The sequence below is a fragment of the Callospermophilus lateralis genome, unplaced genomic scaffold, assembly GCF_048772815.1.
Source record: "Callospermophilus lateralis isolate mCalLat2 unplaced genomic scaffold, mCalLat2.hap1 Scaffold_143, whole genome shotgun sequence".
Taxonomy (NCBI): domain Eukaryota; kingdom Metazoa; phylum Chordata; class Mammalia; order Rodentia; family Sciuridae; genus Callospermophilus; species Callospermophilus lateralis.
Genome location: NW_027512573.1, coordinates 901,284 through 916,565, shown reverse-complemented (window position 1 = coordinate 916,565; position 15,282 = coordinate 901,284). Strand labels below are relative to the sequence as shown.

Here is a 15,282-nt window from a genome sequence, read left to right as displayed (position 1 = left end):
CTGGGTTTGATCCTCACCACCACATAAAAATAAACAAATAAAATTAAGGTATTGTGTCCAACTACAAATGAAAAATAAATATTCAAAAAATAATAATCAAATTGTTCCAGATTCAGCTAATGTGAGCATCTTTAACAGTTTTCTTAAAAATTTGGAATAACTTTAGACTTGAAAAAATGCTGCAGAGATAGCCCAGATAATTTCTATGTTCTCTTAAACCCCATTTCTGCCATCATAAACATGACCACAACTCAGTTGTCAAAAGTGAAAAGCTAGCAATGACAGACCACCATGTCAACCACAGACTTCACATGGAGTCCTCTTGGCCATCTGAGGAGGAGTGTGGATCACCACATGCCTGCAGCCTCAGCATTTCCTGACGTTCCAGCACAAGGAGCTCTTGGCCCCCTTGTGCATCTCGCACTGACTCATGGAGGTGGTTCTTCTTCCAGGAACAGCACTGTGTGGTGGGAAACAGGAGTTAGAAGACATGATTGGGCCATGTGGGATAGAACACGCCTGAAATTCCAGCTACTCAGGAAGCTGAGGCAGAAGGGTCACAAGTTCCAGGCCATCCTGGGCAACTTAGCAAGACTCTGCCTCAAAATAAAAAATAAAAAGGTCTGGGAAAGTTTATTTCCACCAGCCACCACCAGTGTAGCTCAGTGATAAAGTGCTCCTGGGTCAGTCCCCAGTAGGTAGGTAGGAAGGAAGGAAGGAAGGAAGGAAGGAAGGAAGGAAGAAAAGGCATGATGGGATGTGGGTGTGCTCGGGTCCTAAGGCGTCATTATTTCTGTAGGTGCTCATGGTCCCAGGGTGCCTTTGCCATAGGACTTTTGATGGACAGAGCTGGCAACTATCTAAAATCATGAGTTCCTACTGCTATCTCTAGCTCCTTCCATACCACAGAGCTCTTGTCCCTCTTACTCCCTATCTCCATTTTCCTGACTTCCAACAATACCAACAGCACATCCATCTCCCCAGATCTTGGTAAATTTACTTGTAAAACAGGAATAACAGCAGCAATCACCTCAGAGTAGATGTTTAATTAATTTCATTTTTTTATCATTACTACTGCACTTAGAATCATTCTTTCTGGCTGGGCACAGTGACACATGCCTGTTATCTCAGTAGCTGAGGAGGCTTAGACAGAAGGATCATGAGTTCAAAGCCAGCCTCAGCAATGGCTAGATGCTAAGCACTCAGTGAGACCCTGTCTCTAAATAAAATACAAAATAGGGCTGAGGATATGGCTCAGGGGTTGAGTGACACTGAGTTCAATCCCTGGTACCAAAAAAAAATATTTCTTGACAGTGACTTCACAGCTACCCGTCACTCATGCTTAACACCTGGGGATTATACCACTTAGAATCCTGGAATAATATTTAATAATCCAATTGTGTTTTCCTGGGATTTCAGTCTGTTTGGAGAGGATTTTTTTCCTTCATTAAAAAGAACAACCCTCTAGCCTGCAGCCACCCTTGTCCATACAGTTGGGGTACCCCTGCCTAACATCACAATGAGTCTTGCCACCAACTCTGTGTGAAGACACAAGCAGGTTCCAGAGTCTCCCTGGAAGACTGTGGCTCAAGGGGGACAACCTTCCACTTCCAGGACAAGGAAAAGGCAGCCAGGCTGGACAGCAGGCCTGGGGTGGGCAGGACCTCCCACTCTACCTCCTCCCCTGCAGCCCTCTAGGGACTCAGGCTCCTGGATCCCACTGGCTCTCAGCTGTCTTCTCCAGCACTGGGGTGACTATTGTGGAATCTTCCCCATGTCCTAGGTTTTGGAGGAGGAGTCCACTCTATCAAATGGCTTCACTCAGCTGCCAGCTAAAGGTGCTTCCTGTCATATTGACCTTCTGTTTCCAGTACCACACAGCTGGCTTGCAGCCTCAGACCTGAAGCAGAGCCTGAAGGTCCTCCTGGCAACTCTGCCTCAGCGTGACTGCACCCCATCACACTGTACCATAGAGCCACTGACCCTCTGCCAGGTAAAGGAGGAATGTTCCTTCCTCAGAGTAGGGGCCAGGGCCTGAGGCAAGGTTCAGGATAAGCCCAGGCCTCCAGGCCAAGGCATTGTTGGTCTGGTGATTGGTGACAGGACACAACTGTGTGACTCCCCACTCTGTTGCCTGAAGAGGCTCTGCAACCTCAGGCAAAACTCACCTGGATCTCCTCGGGGTAGGTGAAAAGGATAGTGGAACCCTTCTGGAACATTCTCTTTGCTAACACTGTGCACAGCCAGGATCTTGTGGTGGCCAGGACACCCTGGAGGAAAACTGTCAGGAAGCCCTTCTGGGCTACGGCTCCCAGGTCCTCTGCAACATCCTGTGGGCAAATGAGAGAAGTTTTACCAGCTCTACTCTGCTGCTCCCCACACCTGAGCCACCTCCTAGCTCCATGCTTGTTGGAAGCCCACTGACACAAGCACTGTCATTTCCCCAGTACCCTTGGCTCCCATGAAAGGGGCAACATGGGAGAGGAGGGGAGAAGGTATGGGTGTTACAGATCTCCAAGCTGACTCTGCCTCACCAAGAGCTTCCAGTAGCGGGGGTACACACAAGAGCCCTGTGCTTTCTCCAGATTGAGTGAGAAGAATGCACCCATGAGCAAAGAGCTTCCAGAGAACCCTGAACCAGTAGGTCATGCAAACTCCCAGCACCCACTCTAGGGATGCCAGCCCAGTTCTCTCCCCAGGGCACTCTGCAGGGACAGCTACTGTCTGTCTCCTCCTCACCTCTACCACCACACCAATAGAACTACCCCCTTTCAGGTGATCCAACACTCCCAAGTCCTCTCTCTCTTTGCACTCCAGAGGTACCTGCCATGGAGCACATGCAACTCCAGAGGCCCTGAAGGCTGCACAGTGTGTGCTCTTACAGAGCTCCATAAAACCTGGGTCTGTTGACTCCTTCCCCCATCGAGGCTCACAGAACCACCCTGGGGCCTCCATCTTGGCAAAGTGACAAGGTGGATGGCAGATGCCATTCCTGCTGTAAGGAACCAACTAGAGTGGAAGAGATGACCCATTCAGACAGCAGGAAGAGCATGGTTCTCTGCCATAGTAAGTGCCAAGGTGGAGAAACTCAAAGAGCCCAGGAGGCATACCAACAACAGGAGAAGGGACTCGGGCTCCAGGCAGGTGACCAGAGCACAGGGCACAGGTTAGAGCAGGGCAGGACAGCACTGAGGTTTCTCAAAGGAAAATGAAACAGGGTGCCCTTGTATGATGTCCTTGAATACCTTCCAGAACAATCTGGACACCCCAGCAGGGCATTTCCCTAGTGCTAAGCCTCAGACATTCCAAATCCAAAAGCAGCCCCAGCTATATACTGACCCATCCTTGTGGAGGTTCTGTGTTTGGGATTGGGGTCCATGATGACTTCATGGCTATGACATGCTTGTTGCCTAGGAAAGTTTCTGTGCAAAGGCACAGGATGCCCGGTTGCTATGGTAATGCCCTCCAAGCTACAGTCTTATCAGCTTCAACCTTAATCTTAGGCACATAACTCCTGGGAATAAAGGAATTTGCTTGATAACTACAATGTTTCACCAAGCTCTGGTGCTCCTGGATCTTCCCATCTTACAGTAACATCAGACAATGGACTTTCTTGAGAGCTGCACATAGCTCCTGACATTGCATATTACAACTGTAAAATGTAACTGCAGAATAAGCAACCTTACTGATATGCTAAACAATAATGTAGTTATGGTACTAATGACCTAATGTGACTTATTGGTATGAATAAACGTGTCTGCTGGGGAAAAGTCCACTTTGCCACCTTCTCTGCCTCTGCACCTTGTCTCTGTGTCTCCTCTTTATTATTATTTCTTTACACATCCTGGTGTCATCCAGGATTGAACAGAGGTAGTCAATAAATGAATTGCAGGAACAACCCTGAAGACAAACAGCAGAGCCCTGAACTGTGCTTTGACCCTCATGGCAGTTACCCAGCTGCTGACCACCTGACAAGAGGCTACCACATGCCCAGGCATGTTTTTGCTTTGGTCAATTTTAGCAGAGCAAAATTTTGTTTTTGCAGAACAGGTAGAGTATTTGTGACCACAGATCTGGGACCCCAAAAAACAATGAGGACACTTCTTTCTGCAAAAAAGTAAACCCTAAATAACTGACAAACTTCTCAAGCACCATCTATTGGGAACTGGCACCAATCTGGGATAGATGAAATAGTACCACTTGGGAGAAAGCAGACACCTTATCAGTGAAATTCATTCTTAGCACCTATAATCCCTGAAGGATGAGGTAGGAGGATTCCAAATTCAAAGCCAGCCTCTGAAACTTAGCAAGGCCCTAAGAAACTCAGCAAGACACTGTCTTTAAATGAAATACAAAAAAAAAAAAAAAAAAGGCTGGGGATATGGCTCAGTGATTAAACATCCCTGGGTTTCAACCCTGGTACTGGGGGGAAAAAAATCATTCTTAGAGTGTGTCTGTGGTATATTAAAGAAGAAAGGGCTGAAAGAATAAGGTGAAAATGTAGACTTGACCATCTCCATCTGTAACATTACAGTTTTGATGTGCAAAAACGTTAAAAAAAGAATTGCCCTGAGACACCACTCTCGACTACCCACAGCAGAAGTTCAGGACCCACAATGGAAAAGCTGCTCAGCAATGCAAAGCTCCTGATGCAGCTGCAGGGACGCTGCCCTGAGACACGGGTGAGAGAACAGAGTGTGAAGGCCAGGGGCACCCGAGCTCCAGTGGCAGGAATCAGAGTGAGGTTCCCTCTGGGTATGAGGGCGAGGATGACTGCATACTGAGGGGCACAGGGGCCTGAGCAGGGCAGCAGGACATGGGCTCTGCTGCCATGGTGTGTTGCTACATGAAGGGAAGAGTCTGGCAGGGAAGACAAGGCACAGACATGTGTTTTGGGGGGGGGTAAATGGGCTCTAGTTTTCTGTGAATAATAGAATCTAGGAAAATGGAGGGGTCATCTTCTTGGCGAGGCCAGGGGCGAAGTGTGTAGTTTGCATACAATGGATACCAGCATGTAGGAGATGCCAAATGAATACCTGACAACTGACTATACCACTCTGTCTCATCCAGCCATCCCAGAACCCCCACATTCCCTTCTAAATCAGGCTACATAGAATCCAGGACCTCTCCTGGGCATGACATTTCGTCCATAAATCCCACTCACCACTGGAGGTCTAAGTCTGATGACTCTGCAAATGACCTCAGCAGAAAAGGCAGGAATCTCATAAAACCTCAGGCATTTGGTGATCTTGCAGACAGCTTGATGGAGCTTCAGGCTCACAGTCAAGTAGGATTCTAACAAGATCTTCTCAAGAATCCTACCAACCAGGAGTCCAGAGAGCTCATTTAAGTCATTGGGAAATGAGAAAACAATACCAGTCCCTTTCCTTTTAGATATACAAGTATGTACTCATAGCTTCTCAGGAGGCTGAGGCAGGAGGATGGCCAAGTTCAAGGCCAGCATCAGCAAATTAGCAAGGCCATATCTCAAAATAAGAAATAATAAGGGATGAGGACGTGCTTAGTGGTAGAATGGGTTCAATCCCCAGTACCACAAATAAATTAATTACTTAAAATAAAATAAATGACCTACAAGTAAGGCAAGTAAGGCATACCGTTCCAGGATATCATTTAATAGGTCTTAAAGCTGTGACTAAGATAAAAAGGTAACACAGTCCTTTTGTCTTAGCTCAGCAGTTAAAACTCTATCAAAGCAAGTTAAAATATTTGTAAATACATTCCCTTATTCAAAAAATAGCAAGGGATGAATATTTCCAATATTAAAATATGAATAACTTAAGAAAAAAATCAGAGAGGTACAGGAGAGAGGGAGGGAGGGAGGGTGCTAGAAGAGGAGTGTGCACTGCAGACAGAATTTCTTCCACCTGGTGTGACTGGGTTTCACATTTACTGACTGACAGCTTGGTGACCTCCAGGACTGGGTTCCTGGCAGAGCATCCCATGGCCTGGCTGGCTCCTGAATTCCTGGGATTCCTACCCTGGTCCTGCAGCAAATGGAACCACCTGAAGAACCTCCAAGTGGCTGAAAGGAGTGGCCTTCCGCTGTTGAGGAGCCAAGCCCCCAGTTCCTGTTTCAGTTTCTATTCCAGTAAACAGAATAGAGGAAGCCAGGGCTGGCACCCCTGCCAGGCTCTGATTTAGGTGAAGTGCCAGCCCACTCTGCCCTCTCTCCCTACCTGCAGGGATGGGCATCCCCTGAAGGCAGCCCCTGGTAGTGTAATGGATGACAAACCCAGGTCTGGATATAAAATAAACTATAAAAACACTGAGATGAGAAGTAGTGCCTAGAAAGGGAGAGTTTCTGACCCTTTCCAGTCAGGCATCTCCAAGAAACCTGATTAACACACCCCTACCTTTTGCCTTTTGGATTGTAAATAACTATCCCTAGGAATCCAACTACTCCCCTTTGAAGTGTAAACATCCCATCTTCAGGCTCAGGGCCAAGGCTAGAGATTTGCCCTTTGCTGCTTCTCCTTTGATTCCTGCCCCCAGGATGAGAAGAATCAGCAGTTTTTGGTAAAAAGGCCACACATCCTTGTTCTCAGGCAGATTCCCCTTTATTCAGATTCTGCTGGCAAGTGGTTCTGGGCCCATCCCAGCTCCTCACCAATAATGAAAACAGGGGCATAGGGCAGTGGCCTTTCAGGAGGCCCTGCAGCAGGATGAACCCTGGGTCACCACTTCCCTCAGGGTGCTGTGTTTGCCCCATCTGCCCTACGTGGCCTCTGTCAGGGACCACCCTGTCTTGTCCCATAATTAATTTTAATGCTGGCCCCACAGCAAGCCTGTGAAAACAGTCTGGCACTGCTCATCACTCAGACCAGTACCCCTTTTCTCCCTCAAACAAGACCAGCAAGACCTCAACCACAGTTCAACCTGCACTTGGGTTCCAGAGGGTTCAAAATCCTGTCTCTTTTTGCTAGCTGTGAGGCTGTGGGCAAGTTACTTAACCTCTCTGTGCTTCACTCTCAGCATCTGAAGGACAGGGATTTATGATAATGCCGTGTTTAGCACAATGCTGGGCACATCACAGCTTAGCAGCTTGGCTTTTTTAAACCCCTGAGACTGCAAACCCTCCTCTCCCAAGGCGCCAACTGGCAGATGTTCTCCTGGTACCCAGGGGTGGGGAGCCCTGGCAGGTGGCTCCACCATTCCACAACTCCATCTTTACAAACAATCTACAGGCCCTATGGCTGCTCATGGCTACTGCCTCATCCCAAGGATCCACAAGTCCCAGATGCTCAGGGCATTCTTGGGGCTGAGGGAAAGCAGTGCTGACCTCTGGGAGCTCTGTGCCCCATGGGCTTTAGGGCAGCAGGACAGGGGCAGGGGAGGCACTTGCTCTATTCCGGCCATCAGCAGGGAAGGCCCATCTGACAGCTGGTCCCCTCCTGTCCCTCCACTGACAGCCTGGGCAGGCTGCAGGGACGCCTCCCAGGGCATTCCAAACCTACAGAGCCCTGCCCCTCCAGCAGCCTCAGACACCTCCCTAGATATCCTCTGGAGTGTCCAGAGCCTTTCAGCTCAGCCAGAGGCTTCTCATCCCAAGGGGGACTAAACTCAGTTCTCTCAAAGAAAAGAGACTGGAAACTTGAAGCAGGACAGGTGACTCCAGCAAAGAACCTCACAAAACTGCTTGAGGAAAGTGCCCCCTGGGAAGAGTTCTGTGAGGGGAGGGTCAGGCCTCCCTGAGGCTGCAAGCTGGCCCTGCTGGCATCTGCCTGGAAGGCACAGATGCCCCCATTCCCCACTTGACTCCAGTGCCCCTTGGGACTTGCCTGGTCCTTGGGCTGCAGGAGGCAGCCTCTTTCCACACTGGCTGCAGAACTTAGGTGCCGCCTTGCAGGAGACGTGTCTCTGGCTGGGGGATCCTCTAGCCCAGTGTCCCTTCCCATGCAGGTCTGAAAGTAGAAGCAAGATTTCCCAAGGCAACAGCTACAACTGTGCCTCCTGTCAAGTGACCACAGTCCCATTTCAGATTCGTTTTCTGAGAAAATGAGATTGCTGTAGCCAGGAAGTTCATTGGCCAATGGAAATCTAGCAGCAGTGTGTCTCCTGTGGCTGCTCAAGGCCACTGCTCCATCCCAAGTTCCACTCTACCCTGGATCCCGCTCCATCCAGAAGCCCCCCTCTGTCTCTGCAACCACCCAGGGAGGCTAAGACTGCAGCTCAAACCACAGGCCAGGCCACCTTCCCATACAACCACTGAGAACTTGGGGGAGGTGGGCAGGAGACTCAGGTAGACCTGCAGCCAGGGAAGAACCTTGGCCTAACATAGATGACCCCCAGGCAGCCTGCAGAGCTGCTTGGAAAGCAAGCCTGGAGCCAGGTGCCACTTCCTGCCCGGGGACCTTAGTATCTCACCCTGAGAGAGGGGAGAAGACAGCTGCCCCACAGGTAGCCCTAAGCACAGATGAGAGTTAGGTGAGTCTTACAGGGACAGCTTACAGCATTAGAGAGGTGCTAGTGGCCATGGTCACCTCTGGCTGAGCAGTGCCTCCTGCTAATAGGCTGGGGCCCAGGGCTAACAGGCTGAGGTCAGGGTTCCCAATAACTGGGGGACACTGCCATCTATGGAGGCCCACTCTTATCCTTAACCAGGTGGCATTCAACTAGGGAAAGGGTCAAGGTCACTCCAAGCCAAGGTCAAGATGGCAGGCCTTAACTCTGGCCTAACCCATGAATCCCAAGGCACAGCCACCTATCCACCACCCACTTCTGCTGGTCCTGCATTAAAAAGCTGCAGAAGCAGTGGCTGCAGCTGTGGCACCTCACCAGCTGGAGGTACCTACCAGCTGCATGCAGACTTCTGCTGCAGCCCCTGCCCCTCTCCCAAAGTTCACCTGCTACAGCCCAGCCCCAGTTCCCATCATGCCCCCACCCCTCCACACAGTCCCCTGAATCAAATACCACCAAGGTCTGGAAGTTCCTCACTCAAACACCTTCAATGATTCCCTCTCTGCTCCCCTAGGCTCCTTTCCACTGTAGAAGAGCAAAACACGGCTTCCCTCCACCCTTCTAGGTTCTTTAGCTGAGTGAGCTATGAATTAAATCAACATCAGACAGATTAACAGGAGGATAATTATGCATATTTGATTACATACCTACACACAAAATATGAGTTAAAGAAGGGTCAGTTGGCCTTACACAACACCAGAGCTACAGGAAAGGACAGAGCTTGGGGACTACTGGGGGTGGACATGGTTAAAAGAGGGCCAGATGGCTGGGGATATAGCTCAGTTGGTAGAGTGCTTGCCTCACATGCACAAGGCCCTGGGTTCAATCCCCAGCACATCATCATCATCATCATCATCATCATCATCATCATCATCATAAAAATAGAGAAAAGGTTATAATATGCAATTTTAAAAAAAAGAGGGCCAGGGTAGAACCATGAGATGAATGGAGATGGTGTCATTATGCAGTTTCCCAGGTAATTGAAGCTGTCTGGGAGCAGCCCTCTTTACTAATGCAGATTTCCTTCACTGGGGGCAATTTCTTTTACAGAAGGACAGCTGTCAGAACTACTCCTGGTATCCAGGTTTCTAAGAATAACCAGTCACAGATATGCCGAAGTGTATTGGGGGGGGGTGAGGTATGTATCTGTCAGGTCACATTTTGGAGCAGTGTGTCTTGGCTGGTCACTGTCTGAGGTTGTCCAATGGAGTGCTCCACTAGCCTACAGAAGAGAACTTCCAGAGTAGGGCTTGGGACACCTCTCCAAAGCACTCTCTTGTTTTAAGTCTGTACCAAGGGCCAAAAGGCAGAGTGAGCGCCCTAGATTCTCAACACTCCCTGCTCAGCTTCCTTTCTTTCCCACCAGTCCTTCTGCCAGTCACTGGCCAGGGGCAAAACTCAAGGCTTGGCCCCGCCCCTAGCCACCATCAAGGAAAAGCAGGCAGGGACAAGAATGGCTGACCTGTGGTCTGGTCTGCACTGCTCAAAGAGGCCACCCTGCCCTGGAAATTGGCTGGGGTGTGTGGGGGTGGGATGGGGTGGGGGGTGGACACTGCACCTTTCTCCTAAAAGTTACTATAGTTGTTACAGGAGAAGCAGAAGACCGCTGGGGCGGGGCCACAGGCCCCAGATTGGCCTTCTGGCTGCCTGCTGCTCTAAGCGCTCTCTCAGAAGCCTTTTCATTCCTGCAGCACAGCTGGAGAGGCTGCTGCATGCTCCCCGCTGGGGCAGGTCAGGGGTGAAAGGCCTGCCCTTCAGGGACATCACCCGGGACCCAAGAAAGGCCTGCAGCCCGCCGCCCAGGGGGGTGTGGTGCGGGACAGTATCCCAAGGAGAAACCGAAAACTTGGAACCAGCAGGAAGAGCCAGCTGGGCGCCGCCCCAACCTAACCATGGAGACCTATGCCTTGCGAACCCGCACCTGCACCCTGCATCAGGGTCTTTGGAGGTCTCTGGAGGTCCCTCGCGCCCAGAAAACTCATATCCATCCCTGAACCCTACCCAGTGGGAGCCGGTACCCAGGGAGGGAATCCACGCCACAGGGACACCTGGAACCCTTAAAACCCGCACTGGGGTATCTCTGCATCCTGCCCAGCAGGATCTAGTGCACCTGCAGCACAGGGAGATGTGCTGCCCTGCCAGCGCTCTTTTGTCCGCTGGCCACTTCACCTGAGGCGCACCGCCCCTCCTCCCTCTTCCCAGTGCAAAGCTCCCCCAGGGACCGGCACCCTTCCATATCACTGCTCCTTCCCAGGAAGCCTCTCCTGCCACTGTGCACCAGTACAGGTCATGGAGGGGACCCTGATTTCCGTAGGGCACAGGTTCACCAAAGCAGCTTCCCTCCACAGGGGACCAAGAGAACCTTTGGGAGGACCCGGAAGCATGTGGGTCCCCAGCCAAGGGCACCCAGCACCTTGGACAGTGACCAAGACCACAGCGGAGGTAGCAGCCAGAGGCCCAGGGCCTAAAGGAAACCAGGACTCCTCCCTCCATCTAACTTCAGAACACCAGTGAGAGTACAGACATGTGACACAGGCAGTGGCCCATTCCTGTTATCCCAGCAACAGAGGAGGCTGAAGCAGAAAGTCAAAAGTTCCAGGCCAGGCCTAGTGAGATCCTGTCTCAAAACAAAAAATAAAAAGTGCTGTGGATATGGCTCAGGTAAAGCGTTTCTAGGTTTAACCCCTAGTATCAATCAACTAATTTAAGTCTAACCTCAGAAAGAAAAATGGGGATCACCATCCTACCTATAATGTAACTCTGAATTCCCAATTTAGTGACAAAACATGTACATGATGTATACATGTACGTGAGGTGAACTGTAATGTATGGCCTAATAGAATTAGAAAACAAGATGGAGAAGGCAGACCTACATGGATCATGGAAGGAACAGTTTCTTTTGCAGGGCTGAACCTGGACCAGAGGTGAGTGTACAGCAGGAGGAGGATGGGAGCTGGAGGACATGGTCAATGGCTTCAGGTGGCTTCACCTACAGCCTTGCCCTAAAAAGGTGGTGATCCAAAGCAGGTGCAGTGGCCCATTCCTGTTATACCAGCAACTTGGGAGGCTGAGCAGGAGGATTGCAAGTTCCAGGACAGCCTCAGCAATTTAGCAAAGCCCGAGGCTACTTAGTGAAACCGTGTCTCCAAAAAAAAAAGGTATATATATACATAAATATACATATATATATATATATATATATATGGCTGGGATGTGGTTCAGTGGTAAAACACCCCTGGGTTCAATCCCCAGTACTCTCTCTGCAAAAAAAGAAAAAGAAACAAAAAAAAAAGATGGCAACCTGGGTGCTGTGGCGTGCCCAAGTATCTGCTCCTCTCAGAAAGACAAAATATTCACAAAGGGCCTTGGAAGATCTATTTGAGGAGAAGCCTGAACAGAGGGGAACCCATCCATTGTGGCCACCCCTGCCAAGCCACTGGTCTTGTTCCCCAACCCAGGCCTGGATGCTCATCCCACAAAAAAACAAATGTCCAAGAGATGTGCTTTGTGGGGGAAAGAAAGGCTTTTTTCAGTGGCCAAGAATGGAAAAGAGAGAGCTTTGCTTCTAAGCTTCTCAGTTCTAGGGGTTACAGATGCAGGACAAGATTCAAGAGTCAAATAAAGGACATGATCGTGTCCTTTCTGGGAACAGGTGCAGATCTTCCAGGAACAGGGGTAACATTTCTTTTTCCTCTTTTCTGATGTTTCTAGTTGTGATGGCTGGTAGGCGTGTTTAGCTTTGAAGGGGGTGGAGAGAAGTCAGGCAAGTCTAGGTCAAGTTGGCACTGTATTATAGTCCTGAACAAAACATTTCTCAACCATCAACGTGTCTGTATGCAGTGCTGAGCAAAATCTGACCCGAAGACTAAGGCAGCAAAGGGGACAGACACAATATGAAGGCAGATATGCCTGTTCATCCTGTTCCCATCACTCCTAAGACACCTACAAGCACAAGGGCCAGTGTTTACTGCAAAAGTGGCCTTTGGGTCTCTGAAGGAAAGCCTAAGCAACTGCTCTTATGAGCCATGTGTCACAGGAGTCAACTGCAGCAGTGCTGATGGGTGACTGATGAGTTATCGCCCAGCCTCAGGATCTACAAAGGCAGATTTTTAGGTCAATCAGGAGTAAGTGAGGCAGAGAGGTTTAGGTTTTTCCTCAGTGGCAGCCACGGTCCATGTCTCTGCAGCTCTCAGTGTGCTAGAAGAGGTCCTTCTTGGCTTAGACCTCTAAGGAAAGAACCAAAAGAGAGTAATATAGAGAAAGGAGAGGTGGCTCAACAGTGACACAGGTTTATTCAGGACAAATCTGTGGCAGAGGTTGGAGGTGGGGGTGGGGATTCACCTGCAGAGGCTGGAACCCATGTTCTGCTTACAGCCTAGGGAAGTTATAGGGCAGCAAGGGAGTGGAGGAATTTCTGTAGTTAGGCCATTGCTAGGGGTTGTCAGGGAAAGATCCTATGGTGTCACATTCATTCTTTGAGGTGGCCACTGCTCCTTGTTGAACCAGGTGTTTCTCAGGATTCCAGTCCCAGGATAAGGATTCCCTTCCCTGTGTGATGATGGTGTACTGCCTGGGTTTAGGTCAGGCTGAATCAGAGTGTCCTGGGGTGACTTGTTCTAAGATGGAAAATTTGTTCCAAAATGGAACTGTGTCAAATACTTCCTAACAAGTCAGACTGCAGTCTTCAGTCCAACCCATTCCACTGCCTGCCCTGGGGACATATCATGGGAAACCTTGGTCTTCTCCTTGCCCTCTCCAGTGCTCGTAGAATGATTGGATCTGATCCCAAACATGCTTGAGATGTTACTTTGCTCCTCTCCTGAGTGTCTTAAAGGTCCTGGTGTCACCTCCAGATTGTTTAGCCATAGGCAGTTGCAGAGCATGGAAGGATGCTTTCCTGCCGTGGAGGTTAGGCAGAGGGACTCTACTGTGTGTCCACACATGCATGCACATGTCTGTGTGTGTATCTGTGTGTGTGTGTGTGTTGGAGATGTGAGCAGGTGCTGGAGGTGCGAGACTGTGGAGACTGCTGTGGTGTACAACAAGAGGATGTAACTACAGGTGCCCCATGAACTCAGACATCAGGACAGCCTGGCCAAGGATTCCCACCATTGAGTGCCCATCCTTGACCCACACCTGGCTCTTGTGCCTGACTACAGAGTGCAGGAGGATGAGTGAGGACACCAGAGTTCCAGCCAGGATGCTGTACTGTACCTCCCAGAAGCACAGCAGCAACATGATGCAGAATGGTATCAGGTCCAACCCTGGGAAAAGTCTGCTGAGAGTCGCCTCTGCTCCCAGGCTCTGTGCTACCACCTGAGCCTGATGCACCCTACATTCAGCAGGACAGCCTTCTGATCCTCACATGTGGGACAATGGTGGTCATGGACACAAAGCAGCCAGAGGCTTCTATTCTGGAGCCTCAGGGGCAACAGCCACAGGCCACTGCTGGTACACAGGTGTTAGACAGAGGAAGACCTCTTTGTGCCTGAGGTTCAGGCAGGACCCTCCTGGGCCTTCCGTCAAGTGACCTTGGAGGGAGGGAAGCAGCAGGGCTGTCAAGGGGACATTCAAGGGACCCAGGAGATGGGTATGTGGGGACCACAAACCCCCAGACTTGCAGGTCTCCTTCTCTGAGGAAGTGTCCTGAGGGCAAACTGCAGTCCCAGAGTCCCCCCAACATATGTGACTCAGAAATGTTTCACAAGCCTCAGTTTCCCTCAGGAGAGCCTTATATTGCACACAGAATGTCAACACGTTCCAAGGCTACTCTAAAGATAAAATGTGCAGGGAAGCCCTGGGACACAATAAAATAGCCACCACTTTCATTTGGTGACTCCCTGGGGCCACGGGAAGAAAGCCTCATAATCTGCATAAGTTCTTACACTTCTTCAGGAAGCAAAACAGAACAGATCTGTGGGAATGAGTGGTTAAGGGTGCCCTCAGGCTTTGCAAACACAGTGCTACAGTGTTCTCAGCTTTTGGATCAGCACATATTTTTTCTTTTCAGCACTGGGAATTGTAACCCAGGGTCTCACACAGCCTAGGCAAGGGCTCTCTCACTGAGCCACACCCCAGCCCTTTCTACTTTGAGAGAGGATCCTGCTAAATTTGCCCAGCTGCTCTCCTACTTGCCAGAGCCTTTCAAGTGGCTGGGATGACAGATGTGGCCATCGCCATCTGGCCCATATATATATTCTTAACATGCCAGAGTGTCCCGAAGATCTTGGTATCAAATAGGGGGGCCACAGCCATGGTGATGACAGCAGCCAGCAGAGCCTTGGGGATGTGGTAGAAAAGCAAGGTCATGTAGTCCAGTGACAAAAGCACCAGCGCACCTGGGGTGGGGAGTGGGCATCACTCAGGGGCCAGGGTCCTGGCTAGAAGGCCACGCAGCCTCCCCCAAGAGGGTGGGGAACAAGCTCTGACACCCTGCACCAGCACAACCACAGAGACAGAGAGAGCCATGCACAGCAGCAGACTCTGTGGCCTGCTAAGCAGGACACCCCTTCAACTGTGGGCTGCCTCCCTCCTCCCCATGCCTTCAGGGACACAGGGAAATATGGGGGGTGTGCACTCCAGTCACCAGCCCCCCTGCTGGGGTGCACACCCCAACTGGACATTCATGGCTGTCTTGCAAGTGAACAGATAGACATGTTGATCCCTGGAAGCCCTGAAGGGGAAGGGGAGGCCTCCATCTGCAGGCAGAGACTGATCTTCCCAGGGTGCCTAGGCTGGGGGAGGAAGTGAGGGAGAGCTGTGCTCAAACCACCTGGCTTCTATTACCAAGAACACACCAGAAAG

General features: G+C 50.3%; 1 non-coding gene and 1 pseudogene across 2 annotated transcripts in view; one reads left to right on the top strand and one right to left on the bottom strand.

Moving 5' to 3' along the window:
- The window catches only part of LOC143387886 (E3 ubiquitin-protein ligase RNF213-like), a 51,413-nt pseudogene extending 48,804 nt beyond the window's left edge, over window positions 1–2,609 (bottom strand). Inside the window, exons 1-3 of the transcript XR_013154901.1 lie at window positions 2,535–2,609; window positions 2,169–2,330; window positions 359–460 (exon numbers count right to left, since the gene is read on the bottom strand). The product of XR_013154901.1 is annotated as an E3 ubiquitin-protein ligase RNF213-like (transcript). The remainder of the gene's footprint in view (window positions 1–358; window positions 461–2,168; window positions 2,331–2,534) is intronic.
- Window positions 2,610–9,246: 6,637 nt separating this feature from the next.
- Trnav-cac (transfer RNA valine (anticodon CAC)) lies at window positions 9,247–9,321 on the top strand. The gene has a single exon. It is a non-coding gene; the product is annotated as a tRNA-Val (tRNA).
- Window positions 9,322–15,282: the final 5,961 nt, after the last annotated feature.